Here is a 17168-nt window from a genome sequence, read left to right on the forward strand (position 1 = left end):
TAGAACCAATAGGAGGGATAGAGAGATTTGTTAAAAGTTATTGGCTCCCGCAAGTGATTATGGAGGCTGAGAAATCCCATAGTCTGCCTTCTGCAAGCTGGAGACCTAGGAAAGCTGGTGGTATAGTTTGACAGTCTGAAAGCCCTAGAGCCAATGGTGTAGTTTCTAGTCCAGGTCTGAAGGCCTGAGAACCAGGAGCACCAAGGGCAAAAAAAATTGATGTCTTAAGCAGTCAGGCAGAGATGGGAAGACAGAAAAAGAGACAGGGTTTATCCACCCTTCTCTCACCTTTTTGTTCTTCTCAGGCCTTCCCACACTGAGGAGGTCAATTTGATTTACTCAGTCTACCAATTCAGATGCTAATCTCTCCTTGAAATACCCTCCCAAATATATCCAGTGACAATGTTTAACCAGGTATCTGGGCATCCCATGGTCCAGTAAAGTTGACACATCAATTAACTGTCACACAGGAAAAAATACAGCGATTAAGCAAGTGGGTAGCTGTGAAAATATTAAAAAAGGAAATTTGGCATTCAGACAAAGTAAAAATGCAAGGAACTCTAACTATGACAATTGACTTCCTTTTTAATGATTCATCACCACCAGAAAGACAAATTCACTGTGGCAGAAGAAATCAAAGGTAGAAACAGATGTTTCATGCCTGGGTCTCTCAGTGTCTCACAACCCTCCCTTGTTTGCAGAGCAATTAGTTACAGCCTCTTAACAGCCCAAATAAGATGTTAAAGCAAGTGATTTTTTTCCTCATTTGATAAATTGAGAGGCTGAGACCTGGAGAAATCATGACTTTCCTATAGTACAAAGAATTAAATGGTAGATCTAAAATTGGCGCAACTGGAATTTTCTCAATCAGATCTTCATACCACATAAGTGTATATAAGATAATAATACTAGTGCTAGTAATAATAATAATAGCAACTAACTGTCATTGCTATGTGCCAGTTACTGTACCTTGGGGCTTGACATATGTTTTCTCTGTCTCTCTCTCTCTCTCTCTTTTTTTTTTCTCGCTTTTTAGGGCCGCACAGGAAGTTCCCAGGCTAGGGGCAGAATCAGAGCAACAGCAACATGGGATCTGAGGTGCGTCTGTGACCTATACCACAGCTCCTGGCAACTCCGGATCCCCGACCCACTGAGAGAGGCCAGTGATCGAACCTGCATCCTCATAGACACTGGTCAGATTCATTTCTGCTGTGCCACAATGGGAACTCCAAGGCTTGAAGTGTTAATCCAAACATCATAACAACCCCATGAAGCAGCTTTATTATTATTATTTTATGAATGAAGAAATCCCATTACAGATGGGATAAATTAATTATCCACATGCTCAGAGCTAAGAAGTCACTGAGTCCAGCTCAAACTCAAGAAGTCTGGCTCCTGAAACTATTAACCACTATGCCACTCTGCTGACCTAATTTATTAGTTGGGGAAAGAGATTGGTGGAGTATGGAAGACCTAGCTTCTCAATAAGGAATTGAATAATAAATTTCCAAACAGCCTTTGTCTCTAAAAAGTACTTTATTCAGAGTTTCTTTAATCCAAATATGTTTTTAACACAGAGATCTTTCAGAAAATGTCTGCTAGGTAAAGCAATATTTGGTAAATTGACTATTAATGTTAACATAGTCTAGAAAAATGAATATTAAAAAGTGAATCTTCGTGAACTATTACAGGTTTGCCTAAAGAATCTCAAGTCTGTCTCAAATCACTAATAATAATATTTATGTTGTTGGGCTCTCCTCCCCAAGAGCTAGATGTAGTAGGGGTGATAAGTGAAAAATTACCTTTGCCAGCTAGCAGGTATATTTAGTCCAGTTCAGTGACCTTAAGACCTTGGTCAAGTATGTTATTACAATCTAAATCTTCTTTTGTGTACTTAATCAATCATATTACATTTTATTTTTCTCTGTCCCAGTACCTGTGCTGGTGATAAGATGCAGGTGCTCAGGAAGCACGTTGTATTAGTCTAGCACATACTTGTCAAAAGCAGAAATTAATTAATTTATTAATTTATTAATTTATTTATTTATTTATTTATTGTCTTTTTGCCTTTTCCTACAGCCATACCTGCAGCATATGGAGGCTCCCAGGCTAGGGGCCATTCAGAGCTACAGCTGCCAGCCTACACCAGAGCCACAGCAACACAGGATCCAAGCTGCGTCTGCGACCTACACCACAGTTCACGGCAACGCTGGATCCTTAACCCACTGAGTGAGGCCAGGGATCGAACCCGCAACCTCATGGTTCCTAGTCGGATTCGCTAACCACTGAACTGCGACAGGAACTCCAATAGCAGAAATTTATAGCCTTCTTTTGATTACCACAGCTGACCTTGGATGCCACAGTGTAGTCAATGCCCAAATATTAGTCCTTTTATGAACTCTACTCATTTTCTGGGTTTTCAGGGGCCTACTGATGCATTTCTTGATGTGTTTATACAGCACACCTCTTTTTCCCCCTCACTCCCCTGTGGACCATCCATTCCACTGACTCTTACTGATAAATTATTCTCATCTCTCCTTAGATAGCCATCTTGTGGTACCTGCAAGACACCTAAAGCCTCAGACACCTCGGTCATTCTCTACCCACAAGATCTCCTAGATCTATGCCACTTCAGCCCATATGGTCTTGTACGTTGATCCAGTTTCACTACATTTTCCCTTCCCCACTTCTCTGTAACCTGCAACATCAACACTAATATCTGATTCAGGGAGAGGTAGATTTCACACCTAAACAAAGTCATTCATTCCAGATCTGGTGGCGGAATTAAAAATCTAGAAGTAAGGGGAAAGCTTTTTATTTTTCAATAATACATACTGAATTAAATACAAATATTGATAAATGAAGACTAGCATTATGCCAAGGGAAAAATTCTTTATTCATCTGATTAAAAATTCCAGTAATGAGGGAGTTTCCTTCGTGGTGCAGCAGAAACACATCCAACTAGTATCCATGAGGATACAGATTCAATCCCTGGCCTTGCTCAGTGGGTCAAGGATCTGGCATTGCTGTGAGCTGTGGTGTAGGTCACAGACACAGCTCAGATCCTGCATTGCTATGGCTGTGGCATAGGGCAGCAGCTGTAGGTCCAATTCTATCCCTATCCTGGGAACTTCCATATGCCATGGGTGCAGCCCTAAAAGGAAAAAAAAAAAAAGAAAAAAAAATTCCAGTAATATAATTGAGAAATAAAACTAATACTCTAATCTATTTAATCTAATCTAGTCTAATATTTGCTATATTCTCTTTTTTTTCACAAGGATTTGGAAAGAGGATAGAAATTCCAAAGCCAAGCAGCTACTATCAACTTTAGAGACTACTGTTATTATTATCTCCATTTTATAGATGAGAAATTCAGACTTTGAAGTAATATTCTTATTCAAGGATCTATGAAAAGCAGAATTTCTAGAATTATGATAATAATTGAAAGCATCTTGGTGTTGGCCGTTTTAAAGATATCCATGATATTTATATAAATCTCAATTTGAAATAAAAGGATACTAGTTTTTCAGTACATTTACCAAAATTAGGTGATTATTTTGTTAGAGTAGCAATAGATTCAGCTACTCATGTATGTCCAGGGTCATATGTTGTCAAAGGTCAATACCAAAGAGGGTGAATTCCAAATAAAAATGGGAGGAAGCCAGGTTGGATACATTTCACAAAAGAAACCAAGCAGATTTCCTTTGTGCCAAGATATTTGATAGCCCTCCAATGCATGACTGCTTGTCTTTTCAATTTCCTCACTTCATCCCATAATGTATCGCCTTAGAAATGCCTGAAGAAGTGTCTGAGCATTAAGTTATAAATTGTAAATCAGTTCATGAGATCATTAAGACAACAGAATGGCATCCAAGCTTTTCAAGGTCTGACTCTACACTCTACGCTTAATCTCCCAGAATTAGTGTTGGCCAGCATTGGAAGTAGAGAAGAAAGGGTAAGAGTAGAGAAGAATGGAAAACAGGAAAGGAAAGGAGATAGAAGAGTAGGTGTTGGCTTTGCCTGACCAAATATGGTTCAAGGGAGAGGATATCTTCTAGGCCAAGAACTGTAGTCTATCTGACAATAGTATCTCTTATGAAGACTGAGTCCTTAGAAAAAAAAGTCCATAATCTGTCTTTTGTAATTTGCTTCAAAGAGAATAAGTAGGTAGGACAGTACCCTGTCTTGTAATTATCATAGGTTCTTAGTAGATATAGCTCTGGTTAAACTTATTAATTTGTATTCTGATTTATGTACCTCAGATACTTAAGAATTAGAGGGAATAACTAATTCTTCTGGCCATGCTAAATCTTGGACAATGATGAGAACTTATATCACATTACTAAGTATCAGGGCTGGAATCGGGACCATTGTAAGTTCTTCCTTCTTTTTAAACTAAGGCTGATCCTGCAACAGTGGTTCCTGTTATTTTTCTTTAATTCAAGGACTTGAAAATCTAATGAAAACTAGAAATGCACATATGGATCAACAACCCCCCAAAATGACTATCATTTCAAGAGATTTGTAACTTGAAATTTATTCATGTATTCTCATTTAAGAAATTTTCATCCTCAAAAGACTTAGAGTCTGATTTAGTAAAAGATAATCACAAAAATGTTCATAGAATAACTATAGAATGCACATGCACACACACACACACAGAAATGCCACTCAAAGGAGGAAACTAGAGTCCCTTTTGTTTAAATAGGCACAGTGATGGTTTTATGTATATGTAAGATTGGAGATAAATTGGATTACTCTACCCAATAAAGGAAAGAGAAATGTGAATTGCTAGAGAAGATACCTGGAAGGAAGAGTCTTGAGGCTATTGGCCTCTGTGAAGAATAAAAAAACAGAATCCCAGGTGCATGGGGGCAGAGAAGAGGTTCTAGAGCAGAGACAGGTCCTTGACAGCATGAGCTAAGTTAGGGTGAGATAGCACACAACGTCACAGCTCAGTGCTTTATTTTTTTATAATTTTTATTTTTTCCATTATAGTTGATTTACAACAGCTTAGTGCTTTAAGTGTCTCAACACAGTGAAGGCTTTTTGTTTGTTTGTTTTCCCCACAAATCAGCTAACGGTCTGAGCAGAGTTATCCAAGTCACTTGCCTTTTAAGTAGCTACTCAGCAAACCAGCCCACTTCTATCTTTTGTCTCTACCCTCCAAACCTAAGGCTTTCTCATGATTGCTATAGCTGGAGAAAAGAGAATAGAGGGCCTCATGTCTGTAATAAACACATTTTACTTCTGTCACAGCCTCTTGACTGAAACTAGTCACATGATCCCAGCCAGTGCAAGGGAGCTGGGAAGAAAGGATTTCCAGATGTCTAGAAAAAGAGGAAAGCCTGATATTATTGTGCTCCACTCTAAGACATGCCTAACAGAGGAGTCCTACATTGTTTGCTGAGGGTGTCCACTGTTAAAGTTCTCATTTGTCTCCCTTATAAAATCCTCACTAAAATATTCTCATTTTTATAGGGACTCAAAGAGGTGCTGAGTTCTACATATCAGTGAAACTTGGTGCAAAAAGCCCCACCGAGTTGGTACAGTTAGAATACTGATGGTAGAGGACTGTGAGACAAGCAGCTTCCCATGGTGGAAAAGAACTGCCTAGCTTCCAATCCAGGCTACATTCTACAGTTCTTAGAAAGTTAAGTGACTTGTTCTTCTGTGCAATGAGCAAGCTCGACTCGCTAACTCTAGTGTTAAATTGTACAGTGCCGGCAATAGATGCAAAAGCAATTAAAGAAGAGAGAAATCAATTTAAGGGTAAAATTATTTTTGGCAGGTAACCTCATTTTTTAGCCTATCTGACCCATCTATTACTACCTCTGATGATCACTTCCAGTAATTAGATCTTATATCAAAAAATCTAATTTTGCCATTCCTTAAATTATAACACTCAGCTTAAAAAATACTCTTCAGTCAAATCAAATGGGATAATATATTGACTTTAAGTATATTTTATTTTCAAAAAAACATATCAGAATGGGTAAAGTTTGGCACAATATATTTCTCTCAATGTTTGGTGGATGCATTTAGGATAATTACACATATAAAGGTGATCATGCATCAAGGTTGGCCTGGGACAGTCACAACGAAATTATGAATAGCTCCTCATTTCATTCTCAAAAGTATCCAAGTATAAACAGTTATATGTCACCCAATATATATGCTATATGATTTTCAGCAACTGATTTTTGAATATCATGGCTCTTATTTGCTGCTGTTATAATCTAACTGCAAATTAGTCTAAATTAAATACTGGGAGATACTTAGAATTCATGTAAAATATTAATTTATCTTTTATCTCTGAATGGGCACTCCATATAGAAGGTTTTCCAAGTACACATCACCAGCTAAAGCAATCAAAATGAGTAATTGTTTTCTCCTGGATCATTTACTAGAGGAAATCCTCCACTTGGGGTGAACAGTCCTTTCTGATTTCTCCAGGGTAAGCAGAAGCCAGTAATAACAAGCATTATCCCTCTATTTCAACCTTAGTCTGGACAAAATACCTCATACATAGAACACCAAGAAACATAAACACAGTCTATAGATTTTTTTTGTCTCTATTATAGAGCTGCTCATACTCTTCTTGAGAATAAATTTTCTAACTCAAAAAAAGACACTATTCTTATTAAACCTAATATGGATCTCCCAATGACCCTCTTATAATGCTATAAAAAAGTAATTTTAAGTTTGTTTTAGAAGAGTAATCCCTCTTTTTTGGTTTAAAACTCAAAACATATTTAATGCTCTTCTCGTGTTGACTATTTTTTCCCCCCAAAGATGCTAATTACATTGTATTCCTCTCATTTACTATGTTCCTTAAGGATCAAAGATTAGGGGAAGTAAGACCACCTAATGTTAGTTATAACTAAAAACTGATGCCAAAGTAGTGTTGCCAAGAATAGAATTTATATCATCTCTGTTTTTTGCTCCCTTAGGTCTCATAGGTTACTCTGCAAGATTCCATGGATATATAGACATTTGTTATTTCTCCCTCCCAGAATCTTAGTTGCTCTATTTCATAGGTACATAGGCTGCTTATGTTAGCATGAGCCTAATATAATGATCAGAAAAGGTAGTTATCTTGTAATTATACCTTTAGACAAATAAAAAATTGGCTGTGTGGGGGAAATTATTAGCCCCTCAGTAAATTTTGCAATATTTCCATAGCAAAATAACCCTATTTGACTTATTTTAATATCACACATTGCTGATAATGTTCTGCACAATACATAAAAATCTTCACTTACCAATCTTAACTTAGAGCTTTATATACTTCTGTTAATACTGAGTTTATTCCAATATGTTATGAAGGTTTCTAAACTAATTATCAGTGAATGCAGGAAAATATACAATGATTCCAGGAGGGACGGCATGGACAGTTTTGCAATTACAATGCAATTAATTAATGTCATAGATTAAATCTCTTTTACTGTCTCTCTCCTTGCAAATTATTTGTTGATAAAAAGCAAGTTATGCACATTCTGCAGAACATCCTATACCCCAAAGACGTCCTATGGTGTCATTTAACATGCTTATCAACTCTTAATCTGTAACATTCCTCACTCCTTGGTTAAAACTAGGTAAAATTTAATAAATTTAAAGGTTGATAAATGCTTGTTTTGTCCTTTTATTTACCTGTTTATGATCATGCTTTGGGAACTTGGAATTGATCCCCAAACTTCCTTACTCTCAATCCAGGGTTCTTCCCAATACACTTGCAAGCATCTCTTATTGTGTACTTATTTTCTTATTCATCATTTGGATTTCATACGTAGAATGACTCTGGAAAGTATCTTGAAGAATATAGCATAAGAGAGAGGATAGAACCATAGGCTGAGCCATCATAAAACAGTTCTTCACATTGGAACACAATGTGTTAGCAGTGAAAAACTCTTAATGACCACATCAATGATTTTTTCATCATCTTATAATAAAATACTGAGTCTACATCCAGTAGCAGTCTGGATAACATCCCTGGAATAGTGTGTTGCTCACAGTAATATTAGCTGTTTAACTTTGCTGCATTTTTCCCCTAGATGTTATTTCATAAAATATGAACTCTTCAATGAATGAGTTTGTGTTTTGTTCTGACAATTTCTTTCTAAAATATGGCCATAGAAAAATAGAGCTAAGGCTCTCAGGCCCTAGGACTTAGACATATCATGGTTTATATGTGAAAATCTCTGATTAAAATCTATAAATTCTAGTAGATGTTGATTTGATGACTTAAAGACAGATCTTATTTATGTCCCAGCTACACAAATGGGAATAAGGCCGTACTTGTCTTTACTGTTAAATCCTCATTTTCCCCTTGGTTTGTTTGCTTAAGTTTTATTCAGTATATCAACTCTAAATAAACTGGTAGAAGTGTGAAAAAGAGCTTGAATTTATGTAATTCATATTATATAATTACAGTGATATTAGAACTTACTTTAAATTATCTAATTTTTAAATTAGAAAATAAAAAAATAATTTTTAATTATTTTGGAAAGGCCTCACTTGTCCTTAGCTATTTTAATCTGTGAAATGGAACTAATATTATCCTAGTCCTTTTCTTTTGCTGTTTACTTGAAGAAATTACTGGATCATTTGCCAAATGACCTGAGTTCTGGCTGTGATATTTACTAACTCTGGGAATATGAGAAGGTTACTTCTACTTATAATACTGTTGGGAGACAATTCTGAAATTCTGTGTGTCTAGTGAGCAGAGGCACTGATGGTCTTTGTTGGGCCTTAAAAAGATCTTTCCAAGGCTATTTGTGGGTTAACAGCCTTGGAAGTCAGAAGAATCTTCCCTCAGAGCAGAGGACAAGTTTGTTTATTCTCCAGTATAATGAAAGTAATGTTTTCCACTGGGCAAAAGTTGGGCAGGTTGCTCTGCAATCCATTAACAAATAATAGGGTTCCCTTAATTTAGCCTCCTTAGCTGTGACCCAACACACTGCCCCCCTCCTCAGCACTCTGAGGGTACAGTCTAATGCATCTCAGTATTGTCTACAGTATCCACATGATGTAAATCTGGAGCTCATATGTCTTGTTATGTTGTAGGTAATGAATTGTTTTCTTTCTGACACAGCATGACACAGCAGTCTTACAACTTCTGACAGTTTCCATAATATGGTAGCAGGTTAGCTTGCTACCTTCCAAGAAGAGTGAAATCTTCACAGCTCTTTTTTTTTATTTATTTAAAAAATTTAATATAGTTGATTTACAATGTTCTGTCAATTTTTGCTGTACAGCAAAGTGACCCAGTTTATATATATATCTATTCTCTTTCTCATGTTATCCTCCATCTTCTGTCACAAATGATTGGATATACTTCCCTGTGTTGTACAGCAGGATCTCAATGCTTATCCACTCCAAATGCAATAGTTTGCATCTACCAGCCCCAACTCCCAGTCCATTGACTCCCTCCTACTCCCCCTTGGCAACCACAAGTCTGCTCTCCATGTCCATGAGTGTATTTCCTTTTAGTATATAGGTTCATTTGTGCCATATATTAGATTCCACATATAAGTGATATCATGTGGTATTTGTCTTTCTCATTCTGATTTACCTCACTTAGTATGAGAGTCTCTAGTTCCATCCATGTTGTTGCAAATGGCATTATTTTGTTCTTTTTTTTATGGCTAATACTACTACTCAGTATTTCATTGTGTATATATACCACTTTTTCTTAATCCATTCTTCTGTCGGTGGACATTCAGGTTGATGCCATGTCTGGCTATTACGAATAGTGCTGCAATTAAAGTAGGGGTGCATGTATCTTTTTCGAGGAAAGTTTTGTCCAGATATATGCCCAGGGACTACTGGGTCATATTGTAGTTCTGTATTTAGTTTTCTGAGGTATATCCATACTGTTTTACATAGCAATTGTAACAATTTACATTCCCACCAACAGTATAGGAGGGCTCCCTTTCTCCACACCCTCTCTGGCATTTGTTATTATATACTTATTAATAATAGCTATTCTGACCGGTGTGAGGTGGAACCTCATTGTAGTTTTGATTTGCATTTCTCTAATAATTAGTGATGAATATTTTTTCATGTGCCTGTAGGCCATCCTTATGTCTTCTTTGGCGAAATGTCTATTTAGGTCTTCTTCCCATTTTTAAATTGTGTTTTGTTTTTTTTTTGGGGGGGGGTTTGGTGTTTTGTTTGTTTGTTTGTTTGTTTTGCTGTTGAGTTGTATGAGTTCTTTCTGTATTTTGGAGAGTGAACCCTTGTCGGTTACAGCATTTGAAGCTATTTTTTCCCATTCCCATTTTTTTTTTATGGTTCCCCTTGCTGTGCAAAAGCTTCTCAGTTTGATTAGGTCCCATTGGTTTATTTTTGTGACTATTTCTATTTCCTTGGGACACTGACCTAAGAAAACATTTGTAAAGTGATGTCAGAAGATGTTTTGCCTATGATCTCTTCTAGGAGTTTTATGGTGTCTTGTCTTACGTATAAGTCTTTAAGCCATTTTGAGTTTACTTTTGTGCATAATATGAGGGCATGTTCTAATTTCGTTGATTTATGTGCAGCTGTCCAGCTTTCCCAGCACCACTTGCTGAAGAGATTGACTTTTCCCCATTTTATATCCTTGCCTCCTTTGTCAAAGATTAACTGGCCATCGGTGTGTGGGTTTATTTCTGGGTTCTCTCTTCTGATCCATTGGTCTCTATGTCTGTTTTTATATCAGTACCACACTGTCTTGATTACTGTAGTTTTGTAATATTGTCTGAAGTCTGTGGGGTTATGCCTCCTGCTTGTTTTTTTTTCATCAGGATTGCTTTGACAATTCTGAATCTTTTATGGTTCCACATAAATTTTTGGATTGTTTCTTCTAGTTCTGTGAAAAAAATGTCATAGGTAATATGGTATGGATTATACCAAATCTGTAGATTGCTTTGGCTAGTATGGTCATTTTAACAATATTAATTCTACAAATCGGGAACATGGAATATCTTTCCATTTCTTTTAATCCTCTTTAATCTCCTTGAATATAATGTTTTGTAGTTCTCAGCATGTGAGTTTTTCACGTCCATGGTGATGTTTATTCCTAGGTGTTCTTTTGGGTGTGATTTTAAAAGGTATTATATTTGTATATTCCTTTTCTAATATTTCATTGTTAGTATACAGAAATGCAACAGATTTCTGAATGTTAATATTGTATCCTGCTACTTTGCTGAATTCATTAATCAGTTCAAATAGTTTTTGTGTGGAGTCCAGAGGGTTTTCTATACATAGTATCAGTTCATCTACATACAGTGACAGTTTTACCTCTTCTCTTCCAGTCTCAATACCTTTTATTTCTTTTGTTTTTCTGATTGCTTTGGTTAGGATTTCCAATATTAAGTTGAATAAAAGTGGGGAGAGTGGACAACTTGTCTTGTTCCAGATTTTAGTGGGAAGGCTTTCAGCTTTTTTTCTGTTGAGTATTATATTGACTGTGGGTTTGTCATCAATGGCTTTTATTATGTTAAGATATATTCCCTCTATCTCACTTTGGTAAGAGTTTTTTTTATCATGAATGGATGTTGAATTTTATCAAATGCTTTTACTGCGTCTGTTGAGATGAATATGTGGTTTTTGACTTTTGTTAATGTGCTGTATGACGTTGAGTGATTTGCATATATTGAAGCACCCTTGTGAACTTGGGGTGAATCCCACTTGATCATGGTGTATGATTTTTTTACATGTTGTTGGATTCAGTTGGCTAAAATTTTGTTGATAATTTTTGTGTCTATATTCATTAAAGATATTGGCCCATAATTTTCTTTTTTGGTAGTATCTTTGTCTATTAGTGTGATGGTGGCTTCATAGAATGTCTTTGGGAGTGTTTCTTCTTCTTCAGTCTCTTGGATAAGTTTATAAAAGGATGTGTAAAAGTTATTTTTTGCTTTTTAGGGCTGCACCTGCAGCATATGGAAGTTCCCAGGCTAGGGTCAAATCAGAGCTAGAGCTGCTGGCCATAGCCATAGCCACAGCCACAGCCACAGCAACACCAGATACAAGCCATATCTCCAAACTACATCACAGATCATGACAACACCAGGTCTTTAACCCACCAAGTGAGGCCAGGGATCAAACCCATATCTTCATGGAGACTAATCAGATTCATTTCCACTGCACCACAGTGGGAATTCCTGTACGTTCTTCTTTGTATGTTTGGTAGAATTTGCCTGTGAAGCCATCTGGCCCTGGACTTTTTTTTGTAGGGAGAGTTTTTATTATATATTCAATTTCATTTCTAGTGATTGGTCTGTTCAATTGATCTATTTCTTCTTGATTCAGTTTTGGTGGGCTGTATCTCTCTGGAAATTTGTCCATTTCTTCTAGTTTGTCAAATTTGTTTGGCATATAATTGTTCATAGTATTCTCTTATGGTTTTTTGTATTTCTGCAGTATCAGTTTGAGGTTTCTCCTTTTTCATTTCTTATTTTGTTTATTTGAGTTCTTTCTCTCCTCTTCTTGGTCTGGCCAGAGGTTTGTCAATTTTGTTTACCCTTTCAAAGAGCCAACCCTTGGTTTTATTGATATTTTCCATTGTTATTTGAATCTCTATTTCATTGAATTCCTCTATGATCTTTATAATTCCCTTCCTTCTGCTGACTTAGGTTTTGTTTGTTCTTTATCTGATTTCTTTAGGGAATAGGTTAAGTTATTGATTTGAGGTTTTTATTCTTTTTTGAGGAATGCCTGTATTACTGTGAACTTTGCTCTAAGAACTGCTTTTGCAGCAACCCATAGATTTTGAATGCTTGTGTGTTCATTATCTTTTAAGATATTTTTTAATTTCCCTTTTGATTTCCTCATTGACCCATTTGTTTTTTTAGTAGTATGTTATTTAGACTCCATGTAGTCAGTTTTTTTCTCATTTCTTTTCATATGGTTGATGTCTAGTTCCATGCCATTGTGGTCAAAGAAGATGTTTGGAATAATTTTTATACTCTTAAATTTGTTAAGATTAGTTTTGTGCCCCAATATGTGATTAGAACTTGAAAATGTTCCATGTGCATTTGAAAAGAATGTATATTCTGTATATTTTTTTGGGGGGGGGGGATGTAATGTCCTGAAAATATCAGTTAAGTCAAACTCTTCTATTATGTCATTTAGGATCTCTGTTGACTTACTGATTTTCTGTCTAGAAGATCTGTCCATTGATGTGAGTTGGGTGTTAAAATCCCCTACTATAATTGTATTCCTATCAATTTCTCCTTTTATATCTGGTAGTATTTGTTGTATGTATTTTATACTAGGGGCATACATATTGACAGGTGTAATATCCTCTTCTCAAATGGATCCTTTTATCATTAAATACTGTCCTTCTTTGTCTTTCTTTATGGTCTATGTTTTAAAGTCTATTTTGTCTGATATGGGGATTGCAATTCCCACTTTCCTTTCTTTTCCTTTTCATAAAACATCTTTTTTCCATCCCCTCACTTTCAATTTATATGTGTCCTTTGCCCTAAGGTGAGTCTCTTGAAAGTAGCATATTGTAGGCTCTTCTTTTTTTTTCTTTTTTCTTTTTTTTTTAATCATGGCAGCCACTCTATGTCTGTTGATTGGAGCATTCAGTCCATTGAAATTGAAGGTAATTATTGATAAATATGTATTCATTGCCATTTTAAACTTTGTTTTCCAGTTGATTATATGTTTCTCTTTTGTTCCTTTCTTTTTCTTTTCAGGAGGGTTGGATGATGTCCTCTTATTTTTTGCTTGTGTTCATTCTTTTTAGTTTATGTGAATGTATTGTTTGGCTTTGATTTGTGGTTGCCCTGTTTTTCAAATATGTTTACCCCTTCCTATATCTGCTTGCTCTAGCCTGATAGTCATATAGGCTCAAACATATTATTAAAAAAAAAGAGTTTAGGTTTTTTTACTTTCCTTCCCCACATTTTATATTTTTGATGTCCTTTTTTAAATCTTCATGTTGATCCTTTTGCTGTTCATTATGTCTCTCATCACTTTTACAAAAAGATTTTTTTTTTCCTTTTAGACCTGTATACTGGCTTATTTAAATGATTATTTTCCAATTGTGATTTCCTCCATCCTATATTTTCTTACATCTTTCCTGTTTAGAGGAGACCTTTTCATATTCCTTTTAGAATGGTTTAGTATTGCTATATTCTTTTAGTTTTTTTTGTTAGAGAAATTCCTTATCTCTCCTATTTTAAATGCTATTCTTTCTGGGTAGAGTATTCTATGCTGTAAAATTTTCCCTTTTAGAATGTTGAATATATCTTGCCACTCTTTTCTGTCCTGCATATTTCTGTAGAGAAATCAACTGATAGCCTTATGGGGATTCCGTTATAATTAACTCTTTGTTTTTCTATTGCTGCCTTTGGAATCCTCTCCTTATCTTTAACTTTTGCCATTTTTATTATAATATGTCTTGGTGTGGACCTTTTTGGGTTCAACTTGTTTGGAGCCCTCTGTGCTTCATCTATCTTGGCATCTGTTTCCATTAGATTTGGAAAGTTTTCAGCCATAATTAAAATATATTTTCAATCCCCTTTTCTTTTTCTTTTCCTTCTAGAATGCCTATTAATGTGTAGATTGGCCTGCTTTATACTATCCATAGATCTCTCATATTGCCTTCATGTTTTTTCATTTGGTTTTCTGTTTGCTGTCTTGATTGAGTGATTTCCATTATCTATCTTCCAAGTCACTAATTCCTCTGCATTATTCATTCTACTCTTCAGTGCCTTTAATTCAGCTTGCATCCTGCAAATGAATTTTCTAATTTTTCTTCGTTCCTCCTTATATTTTCTATTTCCTTTCTAAAGTAATCTGTATAACTGTTCATATCTGCTCTTAATTCCTTCATATTCACTCTTAATTTCCTTAGTATTTTCACTATCTCCTTTTCAAACTTGGTATCTGTTAGACTGCAGAGGTCAGTTTCATTATTTTTTCCTTCAGAGGAATTCTTCTATTCTTTTAACTGGCAGTGGTTCCTGAGCTTCTTCATTTTTGCTTATATTTTTCTTATTCTCTGAGTTTAAGAAAAATAACTGTCATTTTGGAAGTCTATATGTGAGCACACTCCTGTGTTGTTTGCAAGGACTTACTATTTTTTTTTTTGGCTTGTGAGCTGTTTTTGGTTTGGATGCTTGCTGTCTCTTTCCTCAGTGCTTGCAGGCTATTATCTCCTTGATAGTGGGTATGCTGTTGTACAGCCTGCCCATGCTTCCAGGAAGATGGAGGCAATGAGTAGAGCTAGTAGCCAGTCTCTGGTTGCTGGCCCCTTAACAGCAGGTGAAGACCTGCTGCTCCTGCTTGCACGGCCCAGGGAAGTAGAAGTGACCTTCAGGCAAGTGTAGGCAGTGCCTGGGGCCTTTGGCAGTGCAGCAGCAGGTATGTGCATTCCCAAGGAATTGAGGACAACAATGAGTGGTGCTCAGTTGCAGTGCCATCCTCTTCACTGACCCCTGAGATGATTGGAGCCACAGGTGGTGCCCATTCATGGATTCCTAGTGATGGCAGACCATGCGCTCCTGGAGTCTGAGATGGCTGTGGCAGTTTGCCCCCACCACCTGTATCCCCTGCTGCCTATGGCCTGTGCAAAAGGTGGCCCACCATCCATATCCCACAGCAAAGGCATCACACTGGCCAAGAGCCCATGCATGTGCAGAGAAAGAGATTCCTATGGGGGTCCTGCCCCTCCTCCTTTTGCCCTCCCCGACAATAGCATCTTGCTTCTCCTTAGCATCCAGGCCTCCTCCTCAGTTCCCTCAGCTGTGGTTCTCTGCTTCCCAGCCCATGGTGCACCACTCCCTAGACCCCCAGGCTGTCTCTATTTGCCAACCCTAGTCCTCTCCCAGGAACTGGCCTCTGGAACCTGAGTTTCAGTGCCCAGTCCCTACCCAAACATCTTAGTCTGTGCTGTCTGGGGGTGGTGGTACTGATGTGAGAGTTTATATGGCTCTCTCTCTGTTGTGCCCTCCCCCTTCTGGGTGTTGCACTTTTCTCTGAGGCTTTTTTTGGGGGGGGGTCTTTTGTCTTTATAGGGCTGCACCCATGGAATATGTAGGTTCCCAGGCTATGGGTCTAATCTGAGCTGCAGCTGCCAGCCTAAGCCAGAGCCACAGCAACATGAGATCTGAGCCGAGTCTGTGACCTACACCACAGCTCACAGCAATGCCGGATCCTTAACCTGCTGAGCGAGACCAGGGATCGAACCTGCAACCTCATGGTTCCTAGTCAGATTCGTTAGCCACTGAGCCACAATGAGAACTCCTTCTCTGAGTCTTTGAGGTAACTCCATCTTGGCTGATCTCTCTGTCAGTTAGATGGCCTCCCAGGGTGCAGTGACAAAACATAAAACAGGATGGAGAGATGAGATTTCTTTTCTCTTGTTCACAGAATCGCTCAGTTTGATACATCATAGTGTTGTCTTGAGTAGTTGCATCAGACCAGCCACAGAGACCATGCTACTCAGCAGGAGACCAACATTCATGGTACTGGTAATACCCTGGTGTAAGAGAGTGGATGTCATTTGTAGAACCAGCTTCTAAGTCTATGTGAAGCAACCCTGGGTATACTAGAAATTGTTGATAGGCAACTCCCAGAGTACTGGGTTACCACTTGAGAAGATTGGGACAAAAGCTAAAACATTTTTGGTCATTATAATTCATTTGTACCCATTATCAGCCATTTGTGTCCATGATTAATGAGACATGAAGAAACAGGTTACACAATAAATACAGTGAAATGTGAAATATTACAGTGTTGTTACAAAGCTCAATATGGAAAAACAGAACAGAAAATATTTTGGCTAGATCTTGAGGGATAAATAGACTTTCGCTAAGGTAAAATAAAGACAATCCTTTACAAAGAAAACTATTGCAAAAACAATAGTTTTGGATTATAAAGTTCATGTTGAATTTTTAAATTTTGATTTATAAGAACCAAATTGTCGATATTTTCATGATTTAATTATAAATGCCCACTAACAGCAAGGAAAAATATTCAAAAGATACATTTTACATATACAAATTCAAATTCTCACTTCAAAAAATTATCTACAGTGGTAATGCTCCATGCTTTGCAAACTCAAATTCTGTTGATAAAATGCTCTTCAGTTACATTCTTGAGTAGTGTCCATCCCTATTATATTATGATATATATGTGCCAGTTTGCCAAAAAGTGTAGTCTTCAAT

This window comes from Phacochoerus africanus, chromosome 1, assembly GCF_016906955.1.
Source record: "Phacochoerus africanus isolate WHEZ1 chromosome 1, ROS_Pafr_v1, whole genome shotgun sequence".
In the NCBI taxonomy this organism is placed as follows: Eukaryota; Metazoa; Chordata; class Mammalia; order Artiodactyla; family Suidae; genus Phacochoerus; species Phacochoerus africanus.